This window comes from Nycticebus coucang, chromosome 3 (assembly GCF_027406575.1).
Source record: "Nycticebus coucang isolate mNycCou1 chromosome 3, mNycCou1.pri, whole genome shotgun sequence".
Classification (NCBI taxonomy): Eukaryota; Metazoa; Chordata; class Mammalia; order Primates; family Lorisidae; genus Nycticebus; species Nycticebus coucang.
Window position 1 is genome coordinate 33,215,956 of NC_069782.1, and position 27,671 is coordinate 33,243,626.

Below are 27,671 nucleotides of genomic sequence, written 5' to 3' on the forward strand. Positions count from 1 at the left end.
ACCAGAATGGTTTACTGAGTAATCTCTTTCAGGCAGGACCACAGTAGAAATAGTGAAAAGAATCTGGGAGCTGAGGAAAGGTCTGTACTCAGTGAAGGTGAAAAAAGCCCTCAGCTGCGTGCGGATGGAAGTAAGGCACCTTGATCAGCATCAATGAAAAAAGGAGATAAGGAATTGTTCCTCGGGCAGCGCTGCTATGTTCTGGGTCATTGGTTCAGAAACTTCAGTGTGCATCAGAATCCTCTGGTAAGTACATACAAAATGCAGATTCCTGGGAATGCAGATTCCCGGGCACCATCCCCTGGGATCCTCACTTATCAGGCCTGAAACAACAGCAAAAAATGACAGTTTTAAATAGCTAGGTCTGTGATTTAGATTATATTTTAAGGCACCTTGCTCCAGATAATATATTTGGTGAAAATTAAATCAGTTTTCAAAAGTCAGTATTTTCCCCATTTGTAAAAGGAATGATAGAATAGGTGGAGAAAATACGGAAACTTCAGAAAAACAGAAGAACTCAACTCACCAAGTGCTCCTCATTGGAACATTCTGTGCCATTTTTCTACTAGTCTTGCTATTTCTACTGTGTTTTTTTTTTTTATTTTTAAACTTTTCTTCAGATTCTAGTAGAATTTTCTCCATGGTTTACCACCTCTGGCTGGAAGTTATTCTTTGTTCAGTAAAGAATCCCTCCCTTAAGTCATATGTCTCCAATTTTCCTTTAACTAAAAGGAACATTTTAGCACCTCAAACTTAAACTTTTGCAAAAATTAATCTTATTATTTTCTTTTTACCATCAAAACTGACTCTGTTCTTCTCTGAAAGAGACAATATTCTTCCCAACTCATGAGAGAAGCATCTTTGTTTGTTTTTGATGTTGCATTCTAAGTGTTCTTTACAATCTGTCCACGGCAGATATCAGGTGGTGTGCGTTCATACAGCTTCACTGACTTTGAAGTGTAGAATTATTTTCCTCTGGCTTTGCCCTGAGGTCCCTAAGGACCCGCCACCCTCTCGCTTCTCTTGCTTCTCCTGGGACCTCTCCAACAACCACACAGGATCCAGCGATTGAAGGGTTCCCATTTAGTCCTGTCTCAGGGACCACCCAGAGCCCCTGCTCCAGCCCTCAGAGAATCCCAGTTCTGGCTGGTCAGTATCTGTCTGCCAAGGTCAGTACCTTTTAGCGGTGTCTCATCTAGGTATACTTCCAAAATCCAGCCTTTCCCCACTTGAATTATTTTGTGCATCACTACCACATCCACCTTCCTAAAAATCTGCTTTCATCATCAGTCTCCTCTGCTTTGAAATCTTATTAGAGTAGAAGATAAGCACTAGATAAGTATTGAATTGAATTAGACAAATTCAGTTCAATAAATTATCAATACTTTACACCAACAAGTTGGGACACTGAGAAGTTACAAAGATGAACTAGATGGAGAATTTAGAAGGTTTGATATGAACATCAGTAAGAATGGAGGTACAATATGATAAGAAAAGAGGTACAGAGTCTTACATAATTCAGTTGGAAAATTTAGTTCAGAATGTCATCTAAGGTCATTGGGGAGGTGAATGCTTGCCTTATACAACAGCTTGGAAATTTTTTTAGCTACTTTTCTTTGGCTACAGGAATTACTGGGTCCTGGTAATACCCTTGATTTTCACTGCTAGCTCTATAATTTGACCTTTTTCTTGTGGAAACTACCACAGTTTCAATGAGCAATCAAATTTCCTAGGTGATAGGTTTAAAAGTTTTTAAAATCTTTAGTCCTTCTTCTTAGAATCTGTATTATTATAGTGTTTATAGCATGATTTGTATTGAAAAAGACTGAAAAGTATGTTTTTTTACTTTACTTTTCTACTATACAGATAAATAACTAAATATCTCCATGTCCCACCCACAAAGGAAAAACACTATTTGCATTTTAATATATTTTTGGCTTCATTTCTATTAATAGTTTTATAAAGTATGAGATTATGAAAACATATTACTTTGTATCTTATTAAAATTAAAATTGTAAGGATTTTATTGTTACTAAAATTGATTTGTAGATGGTGCTATTGCCATCATAACATTCCTGTGTACTTCAAATCACCTCACCATTCTTCATTGTCGGAGATTTATCTTTGAAAATGTTTTAATACTATTGTGAACAATGCTGTATTATCTGTAATAAATATGATTGTACATAAGGTTGCGGCTCATATTATTACCACAATATGCATTCTGAGAACAGGATTTATGAGGTGTTTAAATGGTTTATATTTCTTAATAAATATAGCCAAATTACTTTCCAAAGGATATTTTAAATAGATTTTTATTTCTACAAATAAAAAAGATAATATTCATTCCATCACACGTTCTTCACAATAGTATTATTTTAGTGCTAACTTACTAAGCAAAAATACATCTTTTTTATTACTATTAAAATTGAACATTATTTTTCCTGTTTGGTAACCAGTTTATTTTTAAAAAATTGCTGTAATATCAATACAAGTGCTAATGATTCTGTCTTGAATCAAGGTTGAAAACAAATATCTGGTACGATTGGAAGATCATGTGTCTTGGAGTCAGAAAAAACAGTACTTTGTAATGGTAATTATCAGTTGTTGACATAAATTGGTGACTTTACCTGATTTTGCATCCATATAATATATCCATATATTTGCCTCCATATAAGGGGGTAATTTATTATTATACATGGCATATGTCATGAAAGTAAGATGAGAGAATTGAAAGAGAAGTGCTTGAGAAAAATAGAAATGATATAAGAGTAACTATCTTGCCTCTTTAACAACAAATTTGACTATAAGAAATATCACTGACTCAATTTGTATAAAATTTGACAGCCACAGTAATTCTATATTCAGCTACAATTTTTGGTACTAACTACATGCCAGTGACACAGTAGTCCTTTGAAACTGAAAAAAGAATGAGTAAGTCAGGGGCCCAGAATTTTAGAGTCTCAGACTCTAAGAGGGAAGAAAGACATATAAATTAAAAGATAAGATATATACACACATTTGTACCTACCCCGTTTCCCTGAAAATAAGACATCCTCCGAAAATAAGACCTACTTACCGGAAAGATAAGACGTCCCCTGAAAATAAGACCTAGCGCATCTTTGGTAGCACACCTTAAAATAAGACACTGTCTTATTTTCGGGGAAGCAGGGTATGTGCATGTATATGAATGCAAGTAATAAATGTTACAATAAGAATATGGGGAAATACAGTGAGAGCAGAGAGGAAAGGAGAGCAAACATTCGAGGAGGGCTTCTGTAGAATGGACATTTGTAGAATAAGTAGAAATTCTCTAGGTAGAGAAAGGATGGGAGTGACATCTATGAGAAGGGGAATGAAAGCGATAAAGCACTGGGGTCTGAAGACCAAGAATACTGAAAGGGTGAGTCTCTGGAAGTATAGAGACTGAGAAGGCAAGGTTCTGTAACGATCTTTGCATGTCCTTTTACAGAATTTGCACCTAACCATATTCAAATTTTGTCTTAATAATTAACCCTGTATTTACTCGTTGGTTTATTTATTTATTTTTAAGACAGAGTCTCACTCTTTAGCCCAGGCTAGAGAGCTGTGGTGTCAGTCATGGCTGATACCTCAAAATCCTGGCTGAACCCTCAAATTCCTGGGTTCAAGTGATCATCTAGCCTCAGTCTCCCGAGTAGCTGCAACCACTGTCCCCGACCACAATGCCCTGTTAATTTTTCTATTTTTAGTAGAGATGGGGTTTTGCTTTTCCTTATGCTGCTGTCAAATTGCTGAGCTCAAGGGATTCTCCTGCCATGGCCTCCCAGATGCCTAGGACTACAGGCATAATATTTTTGGCTTCATTTCTATGAATATTTTTACAAAGTATGAGGTTATAAAAACATATTACTTTATGTCTTGTTAAATTAAAAATTAACTTTATAAGGATTCATAATGTTATAAATCTCCCCACCTCCAGGTCAATTAACTCTATACATTTCTATTTCAAACTGGCAAATGTTGACCAAAGTATAGAGATCCCTTTTATAATGTAATTGATATAATTTCATTTTTTTCTTTTGTAGTCAGAGAGTCAAGAATAAAGCATTTTTGTTAATAGTCTCTGCTTCAGTTCAGGAAACAACACTGCTAAGCATTCATTATATTTTTCATTCAATAAGAATGTAGTATTAAATGTTTGTTAAGATGTTGAATCAGGCACTGGAGAGAGAGTGAGTCTTCTTAGACATTCTAGTTGGAAGAAAATCAATCAATCAAGTAATCAAGTAAGAAGAAAGGAACTGACAAATTGTAATGAATGCCATGAAAGAAATAAGTGGGGTCCTCATTCATTCTAATAGATTTTTAATGACTGGCACTCTTCTAGGTTCTGGCAATTTAGTGACATGTAAAACAAAATCTGTATTTCAGGGGCTAGTATTTTTTCCAGTGAGTTATGAATTGAGAGAATTAAGGATGAAGTCAACGTAAAGTGGTACATAGACTGATGTTTATGCCTCTCCCAAATTTATATACTAAAACCTAATCCCCAATGTGATGGTGCACGAGATTTGGGTGTGAGGCCTCAGTGAGATCGTTTGGTCATATGGACAAAGCCCTCACGAAGGGATTAGCACACTTACGAAAGTGACCCCAGAATAAGGGCAGAGCCCTCGTGGAAGGGACTAGTGCACTTCTGAAAGTCACCCCAGAGGGCTCCTTTGTTCCTTCTGCCACATGAGGACACAGTGAGAAGATGGCTGATTATGAACCCAAAAGTGGGTCCTCACAAGGCCAGACACCAAATCTGCTCTCACCTTCGTACTGAACTCTGTAGCCCTGGGGACTCCAAGAAATCCATTTCTGTTGTTTATAAGCCAACCAGTTTATGCTATTTTCTCATGGCAGCCCAAGGTAAGACAAGTGATAAAGGAAGGTACTTCTACAGAGAAGCTATTTAGACTTTAATAACTGAAAAATGCAAAGAACTGGAAGAAGAGTATAGCAAGCCCAAATGCGAAGATTCTAAGAAAGAAAATTGGTTGGCCTGCTAGGTGAACAGCAAATGAGCTAAGAGATGTTAGGAAAATCACTCCAGTTTCTGAGTGGAAAACTGCATTAGCAGAAGGGAAGACTAGAAGCAAGAAGACAATTGAATTGAGTAGGCGATTGCTGTTGTCTGAGCCAGAGATGAGTGTGGTTTAGACAGGGTGTTGACGGATGGGTGAAAGAATGGATTTGAGATATACTTTAGAGCTATCATTTATGTGATTTGCTGGTGAATTAGATATGGGAATTGAATTATGAGACACAGTTGTTTTCCACATTTTTGGATTAACCCACTGATTAATGCTGAGATGCCAAAGACCAGTGAAAATAATAGCTTTGGAGGGAAGGAAATAAGAACGTCCTTCCAAATTTGCGATGCATATATAGAGTTTATGTGGAAATTTCAAGTAAACAGAAGTCTGCATTTGTTATCCAGGGAAGAACTTGCACTGGAAACATAAATCTGGGGAGACAGCACTTTGAGTAAAATTGTAAGTGTGGCCGTAGAAGAGTTCTAGTCAGCAGCAGGAATAGGAGGTGAGTAGAGAAGAAAAGATGATCCATCACCTGCTATCAAATGACATATGTAGTAGACATAAAATACACTATAGAAATGCAAATAAATAAATAAATCAATAAATAAAGAGGGCGACGCCTGTGGCTCAAAGGAGTAGGGCACCGGCCCCATGTGCTGGAGGTGGCGGGTTCAAGCCCAGCCCCGGCCAAAAACTGCAAAAAAGAAAAAAGGAAAGAAAAGATGATTCAGGTCAAAGCTCAACATTACTCTGACACTGAGAGATGAAGACAAGGGAGGAGACTGAGAAAAAGCAGACGGGAATATGAGAAGAAAAACAGAAGAGAGAGGGGTGTTGCAATAACAATGGTGTGTCTGTGTGTGTCTCTCTCTGTGTATTTTCTTTTCTTTTTTACTTTTTTAGCATTTATATATTTCCTTACATTTTAGTGCATGTAGTTCAGATGAGGCTGATTCTTTCCCAGCACACAACACCGTGCCTCATCCCCCAGTGCTAGGTTGGGCTCAGCACCTGCCTTGCTCAACAGAAGTATTTCGGTAACTTCTGCTGAAACTCACTGAAAAGGGAACTTTAAAAATTTTTTGGTAAGAGGTTAATTGATAAAAATCTAGAACTTCCAATGGTCTTCTTTGTTACCACCTGAGGTTCACCTACCTAAAAATCAAGATAACAACAGAAATGTATGCTGGGAGGTAGAGAAAAATAAATAGATTTCTGATAGTATTGTTTGAATCTCTAGAGTCAATGGTGCCTTAAACCAGCATCATTCCCTGAACTCTTGAACTTCCTGGATAAAAGAGCCAGTACATTCCTTTTGTGTTGACATAAGTTGGGTTGAGCCGTGTTGCTATTACTTTCAACCAGAAGAGACAAAGAAGTATGACTTATGTAGAAGCCTAGAAGGAGATATTTCAGGAAAGATGGAGCGGTGAGTGTGTCAAAAGCCATTGAGAAGTTAAGACAGATGAGGGCAAAAAAAATGTTCATTGGATATGGCAACATGGAGTCACTGATGGCTTTGTGGGAGAGATATTGGGGCTCTGGTGAGATTTGAAGTCTACCTGGAAGTGGAGAAAAAACTAAACTAGAGGTGACTGAGTGGAAACAGTGCAGGTGGCAACTTAAGAAGACTTTTTGTCAAGGAAAGTAGAGAAATAGAGTGATCATAGGAGGATCATCTTATCACACCACGAGAAAAGCAAGGGACTATTTGATATTTACCTTCATTCATCAAATATTTATCAAAGGATAACTATCTACCATCAGTGCCTCTCACTTCCAAACCGAGAGTGGAGATGGTAGATTATTAAATGATTAAAGTAAAAACAATATAAGGAAAAATCCCTGAAAGTGGCAAAAATATGATAAAAATAAAATCATTTTTCTCTGACTCATACCATTTTGTTCTTATGCAAAATGTTTCCACAAAATTGCTCAAAAATGTTTGGCATACTTTGAAATAGGTCTACTTCCTTCCAAGAAAAGAGGAGAATTTTGCTCATTTGGGGCTCATACATTTAATAAAGAACAATTTCACATCACATGGATTATCTTTTATTTTCATCTTTCTTTGTTAACAAGTGGTAACAGGCAGCTGTGATGCATCAATTCAAGAGCAACAAAAAATAGTGAATGCTTATAATGTGCCAGATACTCTGCAAGGTAGTGAGGGCAAAAGAAAAGTGAAAACAGACACTGATGTCTAAGCACTCAGTGTCCAGCATGGACAATGATGTGAACAATTCAAAAACTTGATAAGAATAGTGATAGAAATGCAAGGCCTTATGGAAAATCTTAGGAGGGGCATCAGTGCTAGAGTAGGGTCTGAATGAAAATCAAAATCTGAGTCTGGAATTGCCAGCAGAACTTGGAAGGGCAGTTGACTTCCTTTCTATAGAGGCTTACTCATTTCTTATAGCAAGATTCAGGGTGTTTGCATAGAAAGCTCTTTACACAGTAATACATAGTGAGCGCTTAATAAATGCTGGTTTAGCTCTTATTATGTTTATTTTTAAATTTCCGATTAATATGAGGTTATAAATGATTAGGGTGCATTCTTTGCATTTGTTAGTTGTAGTGAGCTTTTCTAATTTTTTTTGATATGTCAGATTGATATAAGGGTATAAATAATTAGGTTACCTTGTCTGCATTAGATAAAATCCAAGTTGTAATTGAGCCCTTAACCCAAGAGTGTGCCGTGTACCCCTACATTGTGTCCGCTAGGTGATAAAACACCAACCCCCTCTCATCTCTCCTTTGTCTCCTTCCTCCTCCCCCTACTTGATGTGGCTGTGTTTTTCCCTCCTGGGGCTGTGTAGTTGTTCATCTCCTGGCTTCATATTAATATGAAGTACACTGGGTACTTGCTTATCCATTCTTGTGATACTTTAGTTAGGAGGATATTCTCCAAATCCTTCCAGATAAATACAAAATATGTATGCAGAATCATCAAAGAACTAAAACTAGACCTTCCATTTGATCCAGAAATGTCATTACCAAGCATCTAACCATAAGGAAAGAAAAAAAATATTTTACCATAAGGACATTTGCACTAGAATGTTTATGGCAGCTCAGTTCACAATTGCCAAGATGTGGAAATAACCAAGTGCCCGTCACCTCATGAATGGATACATAAATTACGGTATATGTATACCATGGAATACTATTCATAATAAAAAGAGATGGAGGCTTTACATCTTTTGTATTTAGCTGTTATTATCAGTAGGCTCCTCTCTGTATACAGAAACACACACGTATTAAGTTAATACTGGTTAAGAAGAGGCAGGCAGTTATTAGCGTTGAAAGAACAAAGCTTTGGACTTCTGCAGATTAAATCTGAAATTCACATTAGCTACTTACTAACTGCGACTGGATTAGTTTTCTGGGGCTGCCATAACAAAATGCCACAGACCGAGAAGTTTAAACAATAGAAATGAATTTTCTCAGAGTCCTGGAGTTAGAAATCCAAGATCAAAGCATCAGCAGGTTCAGTTTCTTCAGAGACCATTCTCCTTGGCATCTCCTTCTTGCTGTGTTGCCTTCATGCTGTGTCCTCCCATGGCCTTTTCCTGGTATTCTTTGAATGTCTGAGTTTCTTCTTGTAAGAACACCAGTCAGATTGAATTATAGGTCACCCTAAGTGCCTCATTTTAACTTAGTCATCTCTTTGAAGGCTCTTTGTCCAGATACAGTCACGTCCTGACAGACTAAGGAGTAGAGTTTCAACATATGACTTTGAAGGAAGGCAATTCACTCATAACAGTGACTCTGGGAACTTATTAAAATAATCACTCTGAAATTCTATTTCCTCATCTATAAAATGGGGTTAGAACAGGATGCCCTCGCTATCTGAATGCATTTCAGAATTTGGCTGTTCGCAGAGCTAGTGGGCTGGTGAACACTGTCGGTTTCCACTTGCATAAATTGATATGGTATTTTCTGGCAAGCAGTGAAAGGAGGAGGTTTTTCTTTGTTTTGGTTTTGACTTTTTAACAGTGTCATTTGAGAACAAGGAAAGAGCTGAAAGCCAGTGTCCCCTTGAAATGGCAGTAAGTCCTAATAGATAGATAGGGCAGAAATGATTTCTTTGAAACTTTGAGCGTAAGCAGTGCTCTTTTGGGACCCAAGAGCAAAATTTCACAACAGGCTTGGGGAGAGGGCTAATCTTGCCACTTTGGATAGTAACATAACATTGTTCTTTTATTGCCATTAAATTCCTGTCTGCTAATCAGCTTTGCTGCAGTGACACACCACCCCCAGATCTCACTGGTTCACAGAAACAAACTTTCATTTCTTGTGCAAGTTATAGATTGGCATTAGTGGGTCAGCTGCAGCTTCTGTGGCTTTGTTCGGCTCTGCTTGGCTTAACTCCCCATGTTTTCTTATGTCTCTTTATAGGATATGCCATTTTCATGACCTTGAGGGCCAGAGAGGGGATGGAAACAAGTGATATCCGCCAAATCTTCTCAGGTAAGGTAAGTAGCACGTCTTCTTATAGGGCTTTGACCAGAGTCAAGGTTCACGGCCAAGCCTGATGTCAAACAGTCAGGGAAACATGTAGCAACTTCAGGGAGGGCAGCAACAGGCTGCTATATGTAATCTTCTTGGAGGGAAAAAGGAGGGGACTGTTTCCCACTCTATTTCCTTAAATATTGTTTTTTTTTTTTTCTTTTTTTTATTAAACCATAGCTGTGTACATTAGTATGATCATGGGGCACCATACACTTGGTTCATAGATCGTTTGACACATTTTCATCACATTAGTTAACATAGCTTTTGTAGCATTTTCTTAGTTATTTTGCTAAGACCTTTACATTCCACATTTACTAGGATTCACATATACCCTTGTAAGATGCACAGCAGGTGTAATCCCATTAGTCCCCCTTCTTCCGCCTCCCTCCCCCCCCTCCCCTTTTCCTTAAATATTGTAATTGATTCACTGTCCTAGTGACTCACTTCTCTGTCACTTCATTTAGAGCCATGTAAACAATTGGGATAGAAAAATCAAGTCAATAAGCAAAACAATCATCTTCAAAACTGATGACACCTCACAGTGAAGTTCAAAGGGACGGGGAGAAACCGTAAATGTGAAGGGGTGAACATTGGGTGGGGCAGACTATGATAATGCTTACATGGCAAGAGAAATTTTCTTCTGAGATCTGAGTCAGATTGACAGTGTAGGTGTATATGAAGGTGGCTTCCTTGTGTTAGATTTTAATATGTATTAACATATTTGTGTGTTCTATTTTTAAGTTAGTTTTGAAAAAGAGTTAAACACTGAATTAGATTTTGAGAGCTTGACACCGGTACATATTTTAATTATTTAAGTGACACCTAGGGCCTCATTTCCATGGTCACCATGGAAACCATTATTCATTCACTTACCATCCATTCATTCATTCTTTTATTCATATATTATCAAACATTTACATAAACACCAAACTTGCACTGTGTTTGTCATTGGAGTGACAAAAATAAATTGTCATGTTCCAGCGTGGAAGAGCTCACAGTCTAGTAAGGGATATAGATGTGTAAAAAAGTAATTACAGTATGTAAGGCCAGTGCAAAGGTGAGAAAAGTAGCCCAGTATAATGGAAAGAAATGTGTTCTCTAGAGCTAGATATATTTGGGTTCACTTCTCAACAATTACCAGGTGTGGGACCTCAGGCAATCTACAAAAGCTCCCTGTGCCCCAGATTGCTTATCTGCAAAATAGAGATTGTTGTACCGATTTGACTGGTTTTTCATGAGGATTAGGAATAACCTGTCTAACGCAGTGACTACAGCTTCAGAAAATAGTGAGTGTTCAGTAGAGGTGATTTTGTTTATTATACATATTTATTGGCAGACCTATAATGACTCAAAACACTTTAGTCGGGGGTGAGGAGATACACTTAGGAAATTTTTTCCACAGAGGTGACACTTTAGAGGGAAATGTGTTCAGGGCAAAGAGCAAAATGGCAAGTAGGGAGGCACAAACGCTGGGGAGTTGGGGTCCTGCTGAACACAGGAAGATGGGACGGGGAGAGACTGTAAGATGTGGACATTGGGTGGGGCAGATGGTGACATGCTTATGTGCCACAGGAAGGATTTGAACTTAAGGACTCTTTCTGTCTCTGTCACCTACAATCTGTGACAGTCAAAAGTCCTTTACTGTGGTCATCGGGAGAGCACATGTTATCTGTTCTCCCGAGTCCTAGCCTACAGCCTTCTCTGCCTCCATCCCCTCTCTTGGTTCCTCTCTTACCTCTGCTCTGAAAGTGCATGTTAACTCTCACCAGCTGCCTGGCTTTTGAGACGTTCATCATGACTTCTCTGCTTTGTCCTGAGGTTTCTGTTCCCCCAAACTAGGTGAAGATCATTTTACTGAGCTCATCCTCTCAAGACCACTTATTTTTATTTTATGAATATAGAATATAGACCTCCTTTGAAACGGCTTCCCACAATACTTGTCTGAGTTCCTTTTTAAGCCCTTTAATGTTTTCTGCTTTTCTGCCTTTTCCTTCACTGTGTCTGATTTTGAAATTGCATCCTTCCATTTTTGGACATCTTTTCAGCATTCCTTTCTTCCAATTATTCAGGTGGAATGTGAGGCTTGCTCTTCAGTAATCATTCTTTGTCTTTAATTCTGAAACACTCAAAAAAGCCCATTCAACCGTAAGACAATGAAGCATTGTTCAAGCTTTGTCCCTCCCTCTTCTGCCATTGGCTGGAAGACAAGGTGCCCGCTGAAGTTTGGGAAATGTTTTTGGAAAGCATTGAGAACTGTCCACATCAAGGGATGGGTATCCTGCCTCTGGGATCCATAAATAATTAAAAAAAGAATCTATAAATAATTAAAATAAAGAATGACACTAGAAGGAGATTTTCAAACCTGTCACCGAATGACAATATCTGCGTTCCTCACATTCACTTTCTCTTCCATTCCCTCACCATCCCTATTTTTTTGTTTGTTTAGTTTTGCTCTTCTTTCCTCATTATCTTTTAATTGCTTGATGTTCTAAAAAGACTTCCAACAATTTCCACTCGTTTGTTTACCATTTGTAACTTTTCAATTCTGTGTGATTTTCTTTTGTCTCACATTTTTATGACTTTCCCTCTATGATTTAACCCTCTGCCCAGAGACTGCAATCCCTGATCTGTTTTCTGCCACTATGATTTTGTCTTTTAAAAAATGTTGTACAAATGGAATCATCTGGTATGTAGTCTCTTTGTCTAGCTTCTTTCACTTGCTATCATATTTTCAAGATTTACTTATTTTGTTGCCTGTCTCTGTAGTTTATTCTTTTGGGGGGCTGAGGAGTATTATATTGTAAGGATATACCACAATTTGCTCATCCGTTTACCAGTTCGTGCACACTTGGGTTGTTTTGAGTTTTGGGGTAATATGGATAAAGTCATTGTGAACATTTGCATGCAAGTTTTTATGTGAACATACATTTTCATTTCTCTTTGAAGGATACCCACTAGCAAGATTGCTAGATCAGATGGCAGGTGCATCATTTTGTACTCCCAGCAGCAACATCTGAGAGTTCCCTTTCTGTTATTGACTCCTAGTTCCTTCCATGCGCAGATATTGTTCCACAACACCCGCCATTGACTTTTTCAAAAGAAATGAGCCAATCTGTGAGTGTGTACTGGTATCTTCTTGTGGTTTTAATTTTCTTTTTTTTTTTTTTTATAATATATTTTCTCCAATTTTATTTATTTTTTTTTGTAGAGACAGAGTCTCACCTTATCACCCTCGGTAGAGTGCCGTGGCGTCACACAGCTCACAGCAACCTCCAAATCCTTGGGCTTAGGCGATTCTCTTGACTCAGCCTCCCAAGCAGCTGGGACTACAGGCGCCCACCACAATGCCCGGCTATTTTTCTGTTGCAGTTTGGCGGGGGCCGGGTTTGAACCCGCCACCCTCGGCATATGGGGCCGGCGCCCTACCCGCTGAGCCACAGGCACCGCCCTTGTGGTTTTAATTTTCATTTTCATAATGATCATGACTTGGAACATGTTTCATAAGCTTATTAGCTATCCATATATTTCTTGGCTGACATGAATGTTTAAATATTTTTTCTGTTTTTAAAATAGAAATAATTGTCTTTTTATTTACAAATTCTGGTTGCAAACCTTTTATTAACAATATTTTTAGCAAATACTTTCTCCCAATCTGTGCTTAACTTTTTAATATCTTAACAATGTCCTTTGAAAAGAAATTATTTAATTGGAAAATTTATCGAACTTTCTTTTATGGTTTGTGCTTTTTATACATATTTTGCCTAGCTAATGGTGACACATTTTTTTTTTCTTATGGTTCTTGTGGCAGTTCTACAGTCTTTGTTCTTGCATTTAAGCCTTATGTTTCATTTTAAACTCTTATTTTATAAATAATGCAAGGTAAGATCTGAAGCTTTTTTTTTTTTTTGCATATGGATGTTCAATTGTTACAACATCATTTATTCAAAAAACATCCTTTCCCTCATTGAATTACCTCAGCACATGCATTAAAAGTCAATTGATTCTATGCAGGGTGGACCCACAGTTCATGTCTAATTTAAAATAGTTTAACGTAGCAAATTGCACACGAACTTTATCTACGCCCTGTATTTGTGGTTATATTGTGCATGTATTTCCATACTGTTCATTATGTTCACTTGATCCATGTCTCTTCATTTGTCAACATTATATCATCTTAACAGTATAATAATAAGTAAACCTTGAAATCAAGCACTGTTAAACCTTGAAATTGTCTTCTTTTTCCAAATTATTTCCACTATTTTATGTTCTTCGCATTGCCACATAACTTTCAGAATTAATTTGTCAATGTTTTTTAAAGTTAAGATTGTAATTGAGATCGCATTGGGTGTATGAATCAATAAGAGAAAACCAACATCATAAAATAAGGAAACTTCTGATCCTTGAACATGTTGTTTCTCTCCATTTATTTAGGTATCCTTTCCTTTTTCTTGGTCATGTTTTATCATTTTCAATGTACATGTCTTTCACATGTTTTCACAAATTTATCCTAAAGTATTTTTAAATTTTTATTTAATTAAAAATATTGTTACTTTCCAATTCTAATTTTTCACTGCAATTAGGTAGAAAAATAATTATGGTTTTGTATTTATTTAGTATTCTGTAACTTTGCTGAACTCATTAGTTCTAGTTGCTTACTTGTAGATTCCTTAGGATTTTCTCCGTAGACGATTATTCATTGGGTTGAAAGACTTTCCTTCTGTTGTAATTTTCTGACTGTACTGTAATTTTTATCATGACTGAATGCCAAATTTTGTTTGTTTTTCTGTACCTACGAACATTATCATACAGTTTTTCATTTTTTGCCTACTAATGTGGTGAATTATATTGATGAATATTTGGATATTAAAACAACCTAGCATTCCTGCAAAAATTGTGGGAATTTTTGACACCCCTAGACACATATTGCTCTTTTATTTATTGTTCTTTCTCCTTTTCATTTTTAGAGATGAAGTCTTTTTATGCAGTCCATGTTGGAGTGCAGTGGCTATTCACTGGTGTGATCATCACAGACTTGAACTCTTGGGCTCAAGTGAGTTTCCCTTCTTAGCTGCTGGGACTACAGGTGTGTGCCCTAGTGACTGGCTTGCTCTTTTTATGTACTGCTAAATTTGGTTCACTAAAAGTTTTTAAAGAATCGTTTTTTTAACTTCTATTTTTATGAAGCATATTAGTGTAGTGTCTTTTGTGATATCTTTACCTAATTTTGGTGCCAGGACAATGCTGTCTCACAAAGTGAGTTGACAAGGAGTCCCTTGTCTTCTATTTTTTGGAAAAGTTTGTATAATGTTGACTTTTTTTCATCCTTCAATATTTGATAGAGTTTGCCAATGAAACCATCTAAGTCTGGGAGCTTTTTGGTGAAAGGTTTTGCAACATGAATTACATTTCTTTAATAGATATAAGACTCTTCAGATTATCTATCTTTTTATTGGCAAACTTAGAATAGTTTATATTTTTCAAGGAACTTTTCTATTACTCTTTAAGAAATGAAATGGATCAACATAAAGTTGCTTATGATATCCCTTTATTAGCTTTTCAATATTTGTAGGATCTAGTGATCTCCCTTCTTTCATTTTTGATACAGATCATCTAAACATTTTTCATTTTGTTGATCATTTCATCTAGAGTTTATCAATTTTATTGAGCTTGTTGGAAAACTAGCTTTTGGTTTTATTGATTTTTTTTCCTATTGCCTTTCAGTTTTACTTTACTATTTCTTCCCTTGCATTTTCTTTGGGTTAAATTTGCTCTTCTTTTTCCAGTTCCTTAGAGTGGAAGTGAAAATAATTTCATTTCTTTTTCCACACATAAAAGTTTAATGCTATAAATTTTACACTAAGTTTTGCTTTGTTTGCACCCCGGAGTGTTTCATGTGCTCTGTTTTTTATTTCATTTAATTTGAACTGTTTTCTAATTTCTCTTATGTTTTCTTTGACCTAAGGATTGTTCAGATTTGTATTTTTCAGTCACTGGATTACTCACCCAAGGTCTCCCGCAGGATCCTTGCTCTGTGACCCTGAGTGCAGAGCTTGCCGGGGCAGTTCTCCCACAATGGCTCCATGTGGTCCACAACCCAATAGTATTAGCTCTGTCGGGCTCAGTGGCGCAGTCCCGGGCCTTAGACAAGGCTTAAAGTCCTCTGTACTCTCTCTCAAGCTCTCCCAAGGTAGTTCAACTGAGTGCCAAGTCCAAAAAGGACTCACAGGTAAGGCCTTTCCAGTTTGCAAGCTCATTGCTGCTGTATTTATAGTTGCGGGCAGTATTAGGCCAAAGGAACACACTCAACCACTTGCCAGTTCTCCACTGCTTTTGTCCTCCTCATGGGATCCAGAAGTCTCTCACTGACTCCCTGTATCCTCAAAGGGATGTTTCTGGGCAGATCCTACCAGCCAGCCAGAGATTCCTGAAGACTTCTCTCTCCAGTCTCACTGTGCCCAGTTGCAAGGAAGCTGTTACTCGGCCGCCATCTTGCTCCTCCTCCAGATTTGTATTTTTAGAAGTTTACTTACTTAGGTGTTTATAAAGGTCTTTCTGTTATTGACTCCTAGTTTTATGTTATTGTGTCAGAGGATAGACTGAACAATTTTAATCTTTTGAAATATATTGAGAATTATATTTTAGTTCAGAATATAGTCTATTTTGGTGAATGTTTCACGAGCATTTGAAAACAATGTATAATTGCTATTGTGGGTTGGAGAGTTCTAAAATCTCGATTTGGTCAATTTGGCAGACAGCATTGTTTAAGTCTTTCTATAGTTTCATTCATTTCCTGTTTCCTTATCCTGTGAGTTACTAATAGACTAGTATTGTAATTGCCAGGTGTAATTGTTGGTTAAGATAATTTTAGTTTTATTGGTTTTTACTTCATTTATTTTGATGTGCCTTATTGGATGTCATCAGATCTGTATGAATTCAAGATTTTTATCTTTAGATTAACAGACCCTGATATCATTATAAAATACCCTCTTTATGCATATCTTGCTTTTAATTGTTTTTTCCATGGTCTTATTTTTATTTTTATCTATTTACTTTTAATATCTCTCTCTCTCTCTCTCCAAGATTTCTCTCTATTGCCCTCAGATACTGCTGGAGTCCAGAAGTACCAACACAAATCACTATAACTTCAAACTCCTCTGCTTAAGTGATCCCCACACGGCAGCTTCCAGAGAAGTTAGGATTATAGGAAAATTTCCCCACATCTGGCTAATTTTTAAGTGTTTTTATAGAGATGGGATCTCACTATGTTGCCCAGGCTGGTCTTGAACTACTGGACTCAAGTGATTCTCTTTCCTCAGTTTCCCAAAGCACTGGGATTGCAGGTGTGAACAACTGTGCCTGGCTTGAGTTTCTTTCTGATATTGTATTAAAAACTTTGTATTTTCCAAATAGAACAATCTGCCTTCTGATAGGAATATTAGGTCATTTACATTTACATTGTTGATATGATCAGGTTGTATTATGAAATTGTCCTACTTTTGCTAGTGTGCATGCAAGTGCCTTCCACTTCTGGGTGAAGTCCAGGAACTGTTCTGCCAGCTTCCTTCTGGTGTTTTACCCCCAGCCTCATGGAGTTGCCCTCTATGCATTCACAGACCAGCCAAAGATTTGATTAGAGTTTTCTGTAGATGTTCTGGCTGACCCTTCTCCCTCTCCCCACATCTCAGTCCCCTTAATTTCTTTTACTCTGGTATTCTGCTTCACAGATTCTAGCTGACATTGTCTCCTAAACTCTGATCTACGTCTGTTCACCCAGTAAGAATGCTGGATTCTGTGTGTGATTTCCTCTTTGCCCTGTGGACTGGAAACTGCCTGTAAGCTGTGAATGAATATGCCTGTGGAATGCATCTGATTTGCCTCCCTTTTCTCAGTGACCATAGTCCTGTACTGGTTGTTGTCTGATGCCTACAGGAAGTCATTTTATAGTCTGGGTTTCTAGTTGTTTTTGGTAGAATGGAAATTACTGTAACAGCTTTCTGTATGAAGTATGTCTTTTTATTCTCATGCTTTCACATCTGGAGACTTGCTGATGCTGAAGGGACTATCTCTTCCAGAGCTAGCCAATTCCTAGAGATGAAAAAACAAAACACCAGCCAGGCACAGTTGTTCACACCTAAGAGCATCCCTTTCATATGCAAACCCACTGATCCAGAGCCCATATCCAAAAGACCTCTTTCACGGAGCCCTTATACTAGGCCAGTATTTGCTCTAATTACTCCAGGACCAGGCACTGGAAAACTAGAGATAGTCCCTATACCACATAGCCCAATAAAATTCCTCAAGCTGACCAGTCCTGAACTGGGTTACTCTGACATATTTTCTTTCCATTCCTGTCTTCTCACCAACCCTGGTGCTTCCTCCTGTAACCCCTTGTATGGCACTTGCCTACTGCTCTTGGGAATTGTAACATACTACAGCTATCTTTTTAACAACAATCCTCTTCTTATTTCTTGGCCTCCTTATACTTGAATAATAATAAAACCTACATTTTCAAATACTTTCATGCTTACAAGCAGAAGTTTGGTACATTTTTCCTTAAATAAAATAATGTCTTTAAGCATCTGGTACATAACAATCATTGGACAAACACACATCCCTTGACTTGATCTCAGTATTTTAGCATTTTGTCTAGACAATATATTCAGTTTGCTTTCCTTCCTTCTTTCCTTCCTTCCTTCCTTCCTTCCTTCCTTCCTTCCTTCCTCCCTCCGTCCCTCCCTCCCCCCTTCTCCTCCTCCTTCACTTCTTCCTCCTTCTTCTTCCTTCTCCTCTCTCTCCTCTCTCTCTCTTTCTCTCTCCCTCCCTCCTGCCTTCCCTCTTCTCTTTCATCTTTCTTTTTTTTCAGAGACAGAGTCTTGGTCTGTTGCCCAGACCAGAGTCCAGTGGTACCACAGCTCAGTGCAACTTCAAATTCCTAGACTGAAGTGATCCTCCCATCTTGGCCTCCCCAAATGCTGAGATTACACCAATGATCCACTGCCTCCCAGCCAAATTTCATTTTTGTTTTTAATTTAATGTTTCAACTCCTCATCTGCCACCACCACTGCTCCTATCATACTCAACTTGAAATCTTCATCTTGCTATTCAAATTTTGGGTTTTACTCCTTTGAAATCTTCTTTTGTATTTAAATCCATCCCACTAGTCTATGAAATATTGAAATGGGAACAGGGTTACTGGTTAAGCATTTAAACTTTTTCTTTTCTTTTTGCAAAATTTGTACAATACTTCTTTCCAATCTCTTCATGGAACTTTCAGCTGATATCAACTTTTTCTTATTTCTTTCCTATTTCATTCCCTCAATGGACAGTAGAAATTTCCTCCAATTTTTAGCTTTACTATATTTAATGAAGATGTCAAACTTCTGAATAGCATTTCCTTTCAGACTTTGGGGGTGGTGTATACATTTAAATATCTGATAATTTCCCATCCTGAATTTCTCCTAGACTGACTTCCTATATATTCTATATCTTTCAAAAATGTAATGATAAATGTATAAGGACAAATGTTAAAATTGATGTGATACCTTAATCTTTATTTTGTTTTACTTGGTTATTATAAGGAAAGTTTGAATTTAGCATATTACTCTTTAGACATCCAACCAACCTAACAACTGAGGTGTTCTTCTCTCATTACTTGGGTAATCTGTAATAAAATCTAGAATTTACAGTAATTTTTAAGATGCTAAAAATAGTATTAAACTAACTAAGTTAATTTGACATGAAAGTAAATGCCAGCTCTGAGGATGACAATTCCATCAGTCAGAGCCGCCACACTGGTCAATTTTGACTAGATTTGTACAGATTGCATGCCTTTCCATGTAGAGTCAAAGAAATTTAGGGTACATACAACCAAAAAAATATTTTTGTATTGAAATTTTACACATATTTCTTACTGGTTCTTAACTGAAGGGCTCAATTTATTTGGCAAATCCCTATTCACTAATTTGTGGTAGCAGAATGGTTCTGATTGACAGGCACAAGATTGCAAAGTAGAAACTAGGACACGGGTAGTTTTCTTAGTTTTTCTTCAGTGAAGAGATTCTACAGTACGAATGACAGATATTTGGATCTTTAGGGAATAATGAAGGAAGCTGAAAGATATCATTATCACAGAATGGATTTTGTGTCATTTTTGGTTCTCACTACCAAGGAAAATGTGAAAATGCGGTTTGCTAACTTTAGTACTTCATAGCCTAAGACAGTCTATGCTTTAAGCCCCAGAGAATTTTCTTTTTGTACAATTTCACAGATTCTGAAGCCTAAGTGATCATTAGGGGAAAACTACAGTTTTATTTCTCTGCCCTATTATACCAAATTCTTAGGGAAAATGCCACTGACACACACTGTGACAAGTCCCTGAGTCCAGAACACAATTTAAATTTTATAAAATCAATTTTATGTTGTAGCTGTTGATATATCTTGACAATCTTTGATTGATATGTCATTTTTTAAATCCACGTTGCCTAAAAATCAGCCTGCTTTAAAATTGATAGCTATATCTCCATCACTTTTATGTGGTATGAGTGAATTTGAAAAAGAAGGTGTTTCTTTTTTTTTAGTCAGCACATGACTGTCTTTCCTAGAAACAGTGGTGGGACCATAAAATGCTTTTTCCTTCAGGGATATATAAAACCCTTCCCATGCCCACATGTCTCAATTGCATGCTATTCACTACACATGTGAAGTAACCTTTGGGTATTTTGTTAAAGGATAGATTCCAGGAAAAATAAAGTTTACATTCTGTTTTTAGAATCCAGAGGGTCTACATCAGTGATGAGCAACGTAAGATCCACCTAACAAATTTTAATTGCAACCTTTACCCTCACACAAGGCATCTCCATTCAGAAAAATATAATAACAACCTGCAGAAATTGATTTTGGGATTTTTTTTGTCCAAAGTCTGTGGGTTGGACAGGATCATCATGTGAACGAATCAACCCCCCGCCAAGTCCTATTTTAGTTTGAGGATTCAAATCAAGCACAGAGCAAAACATTTGGGGACTCTGTATCTATATAGGAATGATGTGACCCTTCATGATGGCTTGGGTTTAGAACTGCTTTCTCCCAGCATGGCAAAGCCAAGAGAAATCCTACAGACACAAGAGGAAACTCAAGAAGGGGAAAACCCAGGGTACACATTTATCTTTGTGCCTTTTACAGTGTCTGGCACAGAGTAAGTATTCAGTTGTGTCAAATGGAATGAACTAATTCAACCCACCTCTGCTGTTACTGGCATTACACCAAGTTTAGATAACCCACTTTAGCATATGTAAAATGGAAATGACAATACTTCTTACCTTCAAGGGATATTTTGAGGCATTAATGATACAATGCATTTGTAAGACTGTATCTTTCCTATGAGACTCAATTAGAATACATTTATGTTACAAAAAAAGTATTTGAGCTTGAAAATTTAATTTTTCCTGAATTTGGCTATTATATAAAGAAAATTTTGAAGTACTGATGATCTAATTTCCAGAAAGTGCCATCCCTAAGGATGTTCCCTTGTATTACCCTTTATTTTTTTTACATAGTTGAGTTTACGTAGGTAGGCTCATTTGCGCACCCAGTAACCTTGTGACATAAAGCTGAGGTGTCTTCATTTCCAAAAGATACAGTGACTAAGTGATCTGTTTTTTAGATTGCCCTGAGAAAGAAATGGTTACAGGCTGTGAACTTGTCAGATCTCTTAAGCCCCTTTGCTTTGGCAGCTACCTTGTATCTAGGAGAGGATGACCCTCATGGGAGTAGAAAAAGAATAGTGGTTTTTAGAGTTGCTCATAGCTGAAAATATCCCTGCTCTCCAAGTGTGACAGACCAGAGGCATGTTTTTGAGCAGCCAGGAGCAAGCCCAGAGCTCACCCTTAGTGATACTTAGTATTTGTCATCTTTGAGGCACATCTCACATCTCTGTCTGATCTAGCCTCCTTTCTGTACCTGGAGTGTAGTATTTCTACAACTCATACCTGGATTGGTGCCCACCTCCTTCCCCATCCTACCTCCCCCAAGACTTAAAGTTTCTCACTTTCCTGTTGTCCTCATAATGTTCAAAATTTTTGGCTTAGTAAAAATCACTTTTTCTAACAATTACCCTATCCACAACCCAGTATACACAACCACACACCAGTTTTTGCTCTAGAACACTGAACTACTTTCATTTTCAGGAAAGCTTCTTTGTACACTCAAACTCACATATTCATGCACACACTCACCTGTCCCTGTTCCTTATAACTCCTACTCATCCTATAGTTCAGCTTATATATAATTTCCCATAGGAAGCTTTCCCCAGTTGGCTAGAACTAAAGTAGGTACCCTTCTATATATTTACTATGCACACAACATCTATCATAACTTATAACAGCTCATCCTACTGTATAGAATGTATCAGTTTATTTGCCATCTTCCTTCTAGAATATAATTTCTCAGAGGACAGGGACTACGTCTTATATACTATTGAATCCCAGAAACTTAGCACTATCCCTGGTTTGTTATAAATGCTTGGTTTGTATTGAATAATGGCTGGATGGCTAAATGCATCCTTCACAGTAAATGATATCCTTAGGAAATTGTGGATCTGTGCCTATATGTTAGCAAAACAAGGAGTTGATTTTGAATAACTTTGTAACACTATATAGGTTGCACAGGAATTATAATGATGCCCCATTTTTTAAATAATTTCAGGTATTGGCACTACACATTATTCTGAATCTTTATAGCTAAGCATTCCACAGATACGTTCCAACTCTATAAATGTCAAACAATGGTGATCACACCATGCTGAGGCCCATGAAGTTCACTTGCCAAGTATTTTAATCAAATCAGGAACAGTAAGTGTGGAGTAAGAAATTAGCCTGTAGTGTTGCAAAACTGGATTAAATATGAATGTTTAATGAGAGCTGTTTTTTTCCCATCTCTATTCCTTTTTTTAATGAAATTAAAGACTATCAGTAATATCAGCTAAAACTCTAGAATTTTAGAGCTACGTCACTGCTTTAGATTAAAATACTTTGTGTCGAAACCAGTTCTTTCTCATCACTTAGGGAGTAATCAAATTCTGATAAATATATTTTCTAAGAAAAGTTTATGACCAACACTTCAATATGTTTGAAGCAGGAAAAATATATTAACAACAACAACAATAACAAAAAGCATGAAATGACACGTGTTGGAGTTGACATTGACAAAAATGAAAGAACAGGGAGGTGCCTATGGCTCAAGGAGTAGGGCGTGGGCCCCATATACGGGGGGTGGTGGGTTTGAACCCAGCCCTGGCCAAAACTGCAAAAAAAAAAAAAAAAAAAAGAGAGAGAGAGAGAACATAGTTCTTTACTGACGTTGTTTGACTACAATGACCTGTATTGCGTTAAGAGTGTTTTCATTAACTTCTCAAGAAAATGATGGATTTACAGTGAGTCATTCACGGTAGCACACACAAAAATTTATTGAGAGCTAAACAGGGGTATATTCCTTGAAATCACCAACATAAGGCAAATAATATATTTGCTGATTTTATTTAGTGGCAAAGTCAGATTTGGGTTTTGAATAGTGAAGAAAATAATTGTGGAAATTTGGCTCAATCTTCAATTTGCAGGAAAGGGTCTGAGCATTATTGCTATTGCCATGAAGGAGCTCAGGAAGTTGTACCCCAAAATATGACTCCTTGGTATGAAGAGTATTTTGAATTAAAGGCCCTTAGAGATCAACAAGCATTGGAAGAGGCTTTCCTTCCTTCTACATTAAAAAAAAAAAAAAAAACCTATTCAAAAGAACAATTTACTTCCATTCTCTTCCACGTTACCTCAATAAATTACAAAGAAAAAGATCAAGAACACAACCAGACTCGGGCCAGATTATTTTATTTTTTATATTTTTTAATTTTTAAGTCATTTGTACATAGATCATAAATACATTTATGCCATTATGGGATTCGATGTATTGATTATTTGTACTAATTGGAGTGCTTACATTCTACTAATCAACATAACTTTCTCCTCATTTACCCAATTAGAGCATTAAGACATTTGTGTTCTACACCTGATAGCTCCAAATTCTCAGGTTACTTTAATTTCCAAAAGAATCATTTACGAATCAATGTGTTTTCCTCTCATCCATTTATTCTCCTAAGTATCTATTCATTCTCTCTAGTAACCACTTACTGCCTCTTAGCAGAATTACTTATATTCCTCATCCCCCATCCCCTCCAAAATGAGGGCACATAAGCTTTTAGACCCCACCGGGATATTTAGTAAACACTCTGTGATTCTCCCCAAGAACACAGTAAATAAATCTCTCTTATTAATCTGCCTTGTTATGAGTTGATCATTCCATGAACCTTCTGGGGCAAAGAGGAAGTTTCCCTTCTCTCTCATAGTAGACATAGCCAGAGACCTTTCCTTTGGGCATATTCCCTACATTCAAGTAAGTTCCTATAAAGTTAGACGTCCACTAGTAGATCCTTTAATAGGAAGAGCTAGAGCACTTTGGTTGCAGGGAAAGTTGCCTGCTCGGTAATTTCCTGCTATTATCTTCACTATAATGTTTCTTAACTACCTATTTGCTCTTAATGACCTACTTATGAATATAGTAACCCCAGAGAATGGCCAAGGGATATAAAAAAATCCCCTGGATATTGTATTTTAAAATGACCACTGACCCAGGAGATGGATTTGAGGTTATTTTTCAAAAGCATTGTCTCTAGACTGATGAATAAAGGACGAGAACCGTGATGGTCACAAACCACTGATGCACGTGGAAGGTGGCTCGCCAAGAATTTGAAGAGAGTCAAGAATCCAGCAAGTCTAATCTCTGGAAATTTAGAAGGATTACAGAAGGAAATGCAAAGTTAAATCAAGAAGCTTATTTTTTCCCTAATCCCTAAACTTTATTGTGCCTACATTGGTATATCAAACATAACATGCTTAGCAGTTAGGCCACACAGCTGGTGACATCTTTTTTCAAGTAATTAAACTGGTTTTTTTGTTTTGTTTTGTTTTTATTTTAATGCCATCTGGTAAAGATTAAGGTCTGAAGGAATGATGAAAAGAGTTTGGGCCTGGGTTTAGAGCTAGACTAAGCTCTCAATTTTGATACTAAATGAGTGGACTTAGTCACAATGTTTTGTTTTTTTTTTCTTTTTTATATTTCTTATCCTCATCTATTAAGTAGAATGAAGTGGGCGCATACAGCTCTAAAACTATTTTATCTTGTCAGTGGTTCATTGATTCAAGTAAAAGTGTTCCAAACATTGGGCCAATGGCTTTCTGGTTCCCAGAGAAGATGTGTCGGATCTCACATGATAGGGCGGGTATGGGCATGGTGGTCTGAATCACATGGCGTGGGCATAGATAGAACATTGTGCTGAATACGCTCATCACTATGTTTTCTGGACAACACAAAATAAGATGCCCTGTTCACACTAATCGAATAAATCCAGATTTGGGGTAAATCGAAGGCCCTTGAGGGGATGAAGAAAGCTGATCCTCATGGGATAAACAGACTCCTTTCACAATTCTGCTCTTCTTAGTACAAGAATAGAACATGGGATTCAACATCAGTTTGATGATTTACTAGAAGATGGCAATGGTACTAATAGCGTCATTTATCTTTTTCCTTTTTGCAGTTTTTGGCCAGGGCTGGGCTTGAACCTGTCAACCCTGGGCCAGCGCCTTACTCTTTGAGCCACAGGCACTGCCCAATAGCGTCATTTACCAACTTTGATGCGTCAAAAACTGTGCTAAGTCTTGTTTTTAATTCAACCTGAAAAGATGCTTAACCTAATGAAAACATGAAAATGGGGCCCGGAGGAATTTGGCAACTTGTCCAAGATCACAGAGCTGATGATGCAATACTGACAATAATATTATAAGCTTTGTGCTGTTCCTATACAACGTTTTGCTTGCATGTGAGGTCAATTGGGGAGGATCTGGAAAGGATAATGAACAAACATGACTGCCACACCTAATGGTGGAACTGAGTGTTTAATGAGAGAATTTTAAAGTTTAATGTTAAGGCTTGTACCACATATCTTAGTAGTTAGGGCACCGGCCACATACACTGGGGCTGGTGGTTCGAAGTCTGCCCATGTCTGTTAAACAACAATGGCAACTGCAATAAAAAAAAAATAGCCGGGCGTTGTGGCGGATGCCTGTAGTCCCAGCTACTTGGGAGGCTGAGGCAAGAGAATCACTTAAGCCCAAGAGTTTGAGGTTGCTGTGAGCTGTGACACCACAGCACTCTACTGAGGGTGACCTAGTGAGATTGTCCCCCCCACAAAAAAAGTGTTTAGCCTTCACAATGTGTAACTATTGCTTTTTTATAGTTTCAAAACGTTCTCATCATTCCAGAAAAATACCCTGATCTATTAAGTATTCACTTGCTTGTCCTTACTCCCCCAGTCCTCTGGCAACCACTAACGTGATTTCAGTCTCCATGGGTTTCCCTATTCTAGATACTTTACACAAAAGGAAATCATGTGAGATGTGACCCTTTGTGTCTGTCTTCTTTGACTCAGCATGTTTCCCAGGTTCACCCAATACGGTAGCACGTACTTCATTCCTTTCTAGGGCCAAATAACACTCCATTGTAGAGATACACCACAATTTGTTTATTTTTTCATCTATCGATGGACATTTCTTTTTAGCACTTTAACAAGCCAAAGATGTGTTTATTCACTCAAAGATTCTACTTACAGGCTCTATGATTTCCAGTTTCAATGCAGATTGGATTCATGACATCTAACGTGCTTTTACCATTTTATCCTTCTTAAAAGTTGTAGAACTGATGTTTCACTTCTACAGTAAGTTTTCCTGTCATATATTTAATTTATTTCCAGTATGACCATTTTTTACAATGTCATTGCCATGTAGAACCATTGTTTGACCTTTACTTATAAATATCTCTCAACTGACTTTTTGCTTGTTATATTCCACAATAGAATCTGTATATTTCTGGGTAAATGCATCTCTTTTGCTAGGCTAAAAGTGCCCCTCCCCTAGTGTCTACATTCTACACCCTTAACCCATGAATCTACCTTATGTGGAAAAAGGGACTTTGCAGATGAGCTAAATTTGAGATTCTGAGATGGAGAGATTATCTAAACTGTCTGCGTGGGACTATGTAATCACAAGTGCCGTAAGAGAGAGGCAGGAGACCAGAGGGGATTTCAGGAGATATACATAAAAACAGAACCCACAGGTCAGGAGCCAAGAAACTGCAGGAGAAAAGAAGATAGATTCTCTCCTGAAATCTCCAGAAGAAACTCAGCCCTGTGGACACTTGAGTTCTAGATTTCTGACCTTTACAACTATTACAAGAAAAACGATTTCTGTCACTTTAAGATACTAAGATTATGGTAATTTGTGGAAGAGCCACAAGAAATGAATATACTCCACTCAAGTAGTTTTATACCTTTTTATATAATAAACGTTTATAGCAACCATATTTATTAACATACATATTATCAATTGTATACATTGACTTGGTGATACATGGTGCCGCTCAACAAACCTTCTAAATAAAAATAAAGAGCTCAGTGAAGTTTGTCATAAGGAACAGAACTGATACTAGCAAAATTTTGTCTGCTTTGGTATGAATAAACCTCTTAACAATTAGAAAAAGAAATAGTTTTCAAATATGTGGAAACATATTAGGGTTTTTGGATTTCTTAAAGTTTATATGTATGCTCTTTCATAATAAAATTAATTTTTTCATAATATTGTGTTTCAAAGTGTTCTTGTCAATATCTCTTCTTTTCAGTCTAAATCTTCATGTGGCTTGAAGCAAACACAGATTCTGTGAACTAAGTGTCTGAGTTTTCACACTGGACTCAGTAGGGAGAAACTGGACCCGGTAGGGAGAATCTGGACCGTTCCTGACCTCGCAGGTGAGGAAGACAATGATAACACTCATTTTCTTTATAGAATGAAAAGACAGTGAAGTGTATTAAGAAAGACGTAGCAAAGGTAAAGAGTTCACTGAGGATGAAAACCAAACTCCCAGCTCTTTTTTTTATTCTGAATCTACCCCCTAAATCCTAGCATTTTTCTTATCTTTCAGTCAACTGAATGGCCACACATT

General features: G+C 37.3%; 1 long non-coding RNA gene across 3 annotated transcripts; it reads left to right on the forward strand.

The window, feature by feature from the left end:
- The first annotated feature begins 69 nt into the window (after positions 1 to 69).
- Positions 70 to 27,273, forward strand: LOC128581973 (uncharacterized). 3 transcript variants are annotated; one of them, XR_008378957.1, is made up of 4 exons: positions 70 to 246; positions 9,465 to 9,536; positions 14,543 to 14,661; positions 15,963 to 27,273. It is a non-coding gene; the product is annotated as an uncharacterized LOC128581973 (long non-coding RNA). The 3 variants fall into 3 exon arrangements; XR_008378958.1 differs by having other exon boundaries at positions 14,543 to 14,628; XR_008378956.1 differs by having other exon boundaries at positions 14,543 to 27,273.
- Positions 27,274 to 27,671: the final 398 nt, after the last annotated feature.